We start from the raw sequence: 6,758 nt of genomic DNA on the forward strand, positions 1-6,758 counted from the left end.
GAATAGAGGCTGAGGTGGTTCGGCGGTTTAAAGCATTGGCTGCTATGGCAGAAGACTGAGCTCGGTTTCCATGATGGCTGCTCATGACTGTTGTTAACTCCGGTTGCAGGCTATCAATGCCTTCTTTCAAAGAGCACTGCACACATATGATACATACACATACAGTGGCAAAACCCTCATACACATAAAGTAATAAATATTTTCTTAAGCAAATATAGAGTGGCCATAAGAGCCAGTGATTCTTGTTTTTAGCATATACCCAAAAGTCATGAAATAATGTAGCCAAGGGAGAACATGTGCAAATTTCTTCATAAAAACATTATTCATAATAGTCAAACTGTGGAAACAACTTCCTGCAATCAACTGATACATAAACAAACTCTGCTGTATTTCTGCACAGTAGAATACTAAATAGCTATGTAAAGTCAATGTAATGTTCAAAGTACACCCATCTATACAGACAAAAATAAGCAAACCTGCCCCCCAGGTTAGGCAATATGGTATTGATGGTTGGCTCAGTCTGTGACTATCCTAAATGAGCAATTAAATTGGACTGTATAAAAAGTGAAATGCTATAATAAGCTCATTATAGTTTTAAAAGCAGATTTCCTACAAGCTAACTTCTACAGATTTTTAGCTAGTTTCTCTTTGTGCACAAAACTGTGTCTGTGGTGGATTTGGTCTCCACTTTCTTGTGCCTAAGACTGAGCAAGGGCCTCAAGAGACAGGCATCTCTGTTCCACTCAGACAGGGCCCTGAAGGAAATGTTTATTGGCCATCTATTATATCAACAAGCAAGCTGACATCTTTTTTCTACTCTAATTCCACTTCATATGCATGGCTCGTGTGCAGTAACCAACATATAAATTAAGCTGACAAGTTATGTACTCATTCTTAGTTAGCTATCTTTGATGTTCAAATTCTAACGGGGCTAGAACTCCCTCTGATTAGAAACCACTCTCTCCAAGATGCCCGCATGTGTATCTCTGGGCCAGCGCCAAGCTCCGCTAGCTGTTCAGTGGTGGCCTCCAACCGCACAGATATCAGTCTCAGTTTCTGCGGATCACTTCTATCTGAAGGCTTTTCTCTGCATGGTCCAAATTAAGCGACTCATAATGTGTCCTTTGTAATATAAAAAAGTGGGTAGATCAATTATGTGTGATTATACATGGATTTCACAGCATACTTTCAGAGGTTATTATTAGTAGATCTCTTGGCAAAAGAAAGGCAAGAATAGAAATATTTTTATTATAAGTGAGCCGTGCACAGACAAATTGTTCAAATTGCTCTTTTCCTACTGTATTATTTTCAATGCATTTAATTATAACTGGCATACTTGGTACGCACTGATTTCCAAACACTGTCATTGTCTGCCTTATCCCAGGAGAAGGTCTGAGCACTGTGGAGACAGATCCAGGTAGTCTGTACTACTGTCTCGAGCACCAGTGGATACTACACAGTGCTTGCTCAATATTTCAGTACTGACTTTGATCATTGATTTCTCAGTGGACTTGACACTGAGGTGTCCTTGTAACTGAGGTGTCCCCCAACAAGAGAGCAACACCCATGGGTCAGTGCAGAGGGTGGAGATGAGCCACTGCAGAGACAGGTGTTCAGGGAACAGCATCTGCTTTCTTGCAAATGAGCAACCACTTATCTAGCGGGAATCTATTGGCTGAGATTGGTTAGCACTTCTCCTCAGACTCGAGGGTGAGTGCTGACACGGCCAAGATCTCTGTGGAGGAAGACAAGGAGAGTGCAGACTCCTCCACAGGCCAGCTGCTGGCTTCCCACACTTCTTCAGAATTCAGTGTTCTGGGGCATGGAGTGCCATGCTTCTTATTTGGAAACACCGTGTGCCAAGTAGGCAGCCATCAGATCATGCCCGCGTTTTCTCTTACACTGAGGAAACCTTGAAGAATCCAGCAATCATTGTCTGAATAAATTCGAAGCAGCACACATGTTTTTAATGGATGAGGCACTGTATGTATTAACCCAGCATCCTCTGTTCTAGTGCTTCTCATTGGCGGCTGCTGCCTCTCTGGCGATTCTGTCCAGATCTCTCTGTCCCTGAGGTGTTAGATTGTGGCTACTGTCTTGGTCTTTTCCCACCATTTCAGTGCCTCCAGGACTTGGAGGAAGCACCCAGTGGGACACACTCTTGGAGCCTCTGCTGAAATGGCCGGATCTGACACCATTTTTCTGTCATCCTCCGTAGGTCTTGGTCGTGGAGCCAACCCTGGAACCATCGCGGAGGTGCAGGTACCGTTCTGTGGGCGCCAAGGGTAGAATCGTTTCTCGTCACAAGGGGCAAGCTCTTTATGTTTGTCTGGCTTGACTGTGTCCACCCATTCAGGGGCTCTCAGTTTCCCGGACTTTGTGAGGAAGGCTGCCCAAGCTCTGAGGGACTCCTGCTGGTTAATGTCCTTTACAGTAACTCCAAGCGTTGAACTGCCAGCCAGGGGGAAGCCTGGTAGCTCACATCTTTAATCCCAGCATGGGAGGCAGACACAGGCAGATTTCTGGGAGTTCAAGGTCAGCTTGCTTTACCAATCAATCACATTTCAGGCCAAGGGTGCTACGTAGTGATAGCCTGTCTCAAAGTAAACAACTACAACAAAATGCTATCTAAAGTCAAAGCAAAGACAAGGCTGGCACCATGGCTCAATGAGTAAGGGAACCTGCTACCAAACTTAATAACCTGAATTCAATTCCGAGGACCCACATGGCAGCAGGAGGAAGAGGAGGAAGTCATCTCTGCGGGTGTCCTCTGACCTCCACATGTGAAAACACATTCATTTCAATTTTTAATATTTTCAAATGCTTTAAAGTGGAACCGTTTGTGTTGTGTTGTGAATTCCACCCCCACCCCCACTCCTTGCTGGCTCATCACCAGTGTACCCAGAGGAAGTTTTGGTACATTCAACAGAGTAAACAACATTTTGGCTTTTCATTTTTCTGCTAACAGGCTTTTCTAAATTTATTGTTTATTATTGTTATAACTTTGGGTACTGGCTAATAACTGTCACATGATTTGTGTCAGAATAAATAACAGGAGAGATTTTACTTATAGTTGCAGGAGTTCTGACCAAGTGCCATCCTGATACGATACTTTTATTGTAAAAATGAAGGAAGGTATAAGGACATGATGGGAAGATAAGTGTGCATGGGGATGTGAGTGTGTGTGTATGTGTGTGTGTGTGTGTGTGTGTTGATTGGTTGGTTTCTCTTTTCTCACAATCCTCCTGTCTCAGCTTCCCGAGGGCGAGGATTATAGGCAGGCAGCCCGACACCTAGGAAATGAGCATTATGAATGTTTCTAAGTGAGTAAAAGGACTAGGGGTGTAGCTCAGTAGTTGCAGAGGCCTCAGACACACACAGAAACACATGCACACAGACACCCACATGCACATGCACACACATGTAGTGCACACAGACACATGTACGTGCACACACACAGAGACCCATGCACATGCACACACATAGATGCAAACATATGCACACACAGAGACCCACACACATGTACACAGAGACACACACATGCACACACACACACGTACACACACTCCCCTAGACTACAAGGTATCTTATTCAGAAAGTCTCTGTTCAGAATTATTTTACTTGTCTTTCCTTCTCTGATACAAAAAGTGTGAAATGCTCTATGTTTGGATTCTCTCTTTAATAATGTCTAGAAAATTTTTTACAAAGTGATAGCCAAGAAAACTTGTTCATAATGGTTGAATTAATACTTTAAAGTAACCTTCTATAAGGCTAACTAAATAACTGAAAGCATGATTTCACAAGCTCTCCTTAAATTTAAAAGTCCTTTTATAGATAAGGCAGTAGTGACCTCGGAAACAATAAAACACAATGCTATATTTATAGTAATACAACCAAGGCCATTTAACTATCAATATCATAATCGTTCTGTCTCATTATGTATTGTGATACCTATCCACTACTATTTTCATTTAGTTACCTGAAAGTCACATAAAAAGTTTACAACTCAGTTTTAAGTCGAATTTTAAGAACTGTCTCAGACATCTTGATTGAGAAAGAGATAAAATGCCATTAGAGAACTGAGACCGAATCTAGGATTATATGCTGTCCTCAGAGTTCAGGAGATGTCTCTGCTTGTAAAGCGCATGCCATATGAGCAGGACCCACCTTTAAAATGGTAGGCTTAGCAGCCACAGCTGTAACCCCAGCAAGACATAGCAAACGGATCCCTGGGGTTCACAGGCAGTCAGGTCAAAGAAACCCAGGTCCAGGGAGAGGCCTTGTCTCAGAAAATAAATGAAGAGTGAAAGGAAGACACTCCAGGGTGAACCTTTTGGCAAGCACATATATATACACACATGTCCACACGAACACATGCATATACTATAAATAAACTGATCAGTTAAATAAAATCTGTATTCATGAGATTTTTTGTTTGGAGTGTTTGTTTGTCTCTTTAAGACAGGCTGTCTCTGTGTAACACTTCTGGCTGTCCTGGAACTCACTTTGTAGACCAGGCTGGCCTTGAACTCAAGAGATTCCCCTGCCTCTGCCTCCCAAGTGCTGGGATTAAAGGCGTGCGCCACCAGGCAAGTATTTTGTTGTTGTCATTTTGTTTTGTTTTGTTTTGTTTAAAGACAGACTATTAACCAAAATTGCATATATTTACCTGTTGAACATTCTTGTTAGGGAAGATATTTCAACCTTCCACATCAAAACACTCCAAGTACACATTTGATATCAGCTGCAGTGTGATATACAGAGAACACGAAAAGCTCCACAACCCTAAACACCAACCCTAACCCTGCTTCTGTGGAAGCTGGAATTACTCTCCGTTCAGGAGAATTGCATTCTAATTAGCCACTCTAACCTTCTGCCGAAGTGATCTCCTGGGCCGAGGAAGGAGCAAATGGTATTCTCAAGTACCCGCAGGTGCTGTCCAAAGGTTTGGACACAGCAGTGAGGATTCTACAGACAGATTAACTTCTTCACATTTGACCCCTAGAGGTCTCAGGCTCTTCAAACAACCTAGAAGCCATTAAGAATGAGAGAACGGGCGCTTTTATGTATAAGTTGTTGTTCATGGCAAAAGTCTGTCTGTGGTCTCCTGAAGTTTTGCTCCACTTACCCATTCATGGGTTCACTAAGCAGCCCCGGCCTTTCAGATTCTCTCTCATGAAGGAGACTCCTCTACTTCCATCTGAATGTTCTTACATTCGCTGATACTGAAACCTGCTGAAATGAGGCCAAAGGATAATCCCTCCTGAAAATGCTTAGCCAGATCCCAGCAGGAGACTAGTGCAGACAATTTAGCTCTCACTGACTGGGAGCCTCCCCTCAGCTCAAACAGCTCTTGATGTGCAGATGGCAGCCACTGCACAGCCAGTACCTCACCACAAAGTGTGGGGATTTCTGCCATCCTAGGGTTTCTATTGCTGTGAAGAGACACCATGGCCACAGCAACTCTTATAAAGGAAAACATTCGACTGGACCTGGCTTACAGTTCAGAGGTTTAGTCCACGATGTCATGGTGGGAAGCATGATGGCATGCAGGTAGACATGGTGCTGAAGAGGTAACAGAGTTCTACATCCGGACCGGCAGGCAATAGGAAGTGGATGAGACACACGAGACCTGCCTGGCTTGAGTACTGAGACCTTAAAGTCCAACCCCAGTGACACACTTCCTCCAACAAAGCCATGCCCACTCCAGAAAGACCACACCCACTCCAACAAAAGCCACACCTTCTGTCTTAGTCAGGGTTTCTATTGCTTTGAAGAGACTCCATGACCATCACAACTCTTCTAAGGAAAATGCCTGAGGGTGGCCTACTATTTCAGAAATGTAGTCTCTTACCGTCATGACAGAGGATGGCAGTGTGCAGGCAGACGTGGTGCTGGAGCTGAAAACCCTGCATCTTGACTCAGAGGCAACAGGAAGTTGACTGAGACACCGGACAGTATCCTAAGCATAGGAGACCTCAAAGCCCTCCCACAGTGACACACCTCCTCCAACAAGGCCTTACCCAGTCCAAAAGCCACACCTCCTAATAATGCCACTCCCTATGAGATTATGGGGGCCAACTACATTCAAATCACCACACCTCCAAATAGTGCCACTCCCTATGGGGCCCATTTTCTTTAAAAACCACCACAACTGCTAAGGAAATATATCCATACCCCTTTATTTTATGAGGATGTGAATGCTGTGGAGGGGGATTGAACTGGTATTAATATTTGTTCAGGAAAGGTGGATCACTGTATATTAGAACTAGACAGACTCTCCTCCCAGATGGCCAGACCTGACATTTAGTGCATACGTTTCTCTGCCCTTCACTCCAGGAAAGAGAGCAGAAAGAATGGACTCTCTTTGGTGTCCAATCTATGATCAAGCATTGACTCGGCTTTTCACTTAGCAATTTTCTGACTTTTTGTCTTTTAGAGGTGGCCTTATGTAGCCCAGGTTGGCCTCCAACTTGCTATGTCCTCAAACATGTTCTTCATCTACTGATCCTTGCACCTCCACTTCTCAAGTGTTGAGATTACACACATGTGCTACCATGTCAGTTTATGTAGTGCTGGGGGTTGGACCCAGGGCCCCACGCATGCTTTGTAAGCACCCTTCATCCAGGCTCCTTCTGCAGGCCTTTGCAGAGCATCTGTCTCTTCAACTGGCAGCTTTCTTGGCAAAATGAAAAGAATTCCTACCTCTACCAGCTATTGTAAGAGTCTAAAAGAACAATTTATGCTTGTCACCAAAA

At 43.9% G+C, this 6,758-nt stretch overlaps 1 pseudogene; it reads right to left on the reverse strand.

Annotated features, from left to right (window-relative positions):
• Positions 1-2,010: 2,010 nt before the first annotated feature.
• LOC126506149 (40S ribosomal protein S19-like) lies at positions 2,011-5,860 on the reverse strand (annotated as a pseudogene).
• Positions 5,861-6,758: the final 898 nt, after the last annotated feature.

This window comes from Alexandromys fortis, unplaced genomic scaffold (genome assembly GCF_014885135.2).
Source record: "Alexandromys fortis isolate MF-2015 unplaced genomic scaffold, M_Fortis_MF-2015_v1.1 scaffold_68, whole genome shotgun sequence".
NCBI classification, from domain to species: domain Eukaryota; kingdom Metazoa; phylum Chordata; class Mammalia; order Rodentia; family Cricetidae; genus Alexandromys; species Alexandromys fortis.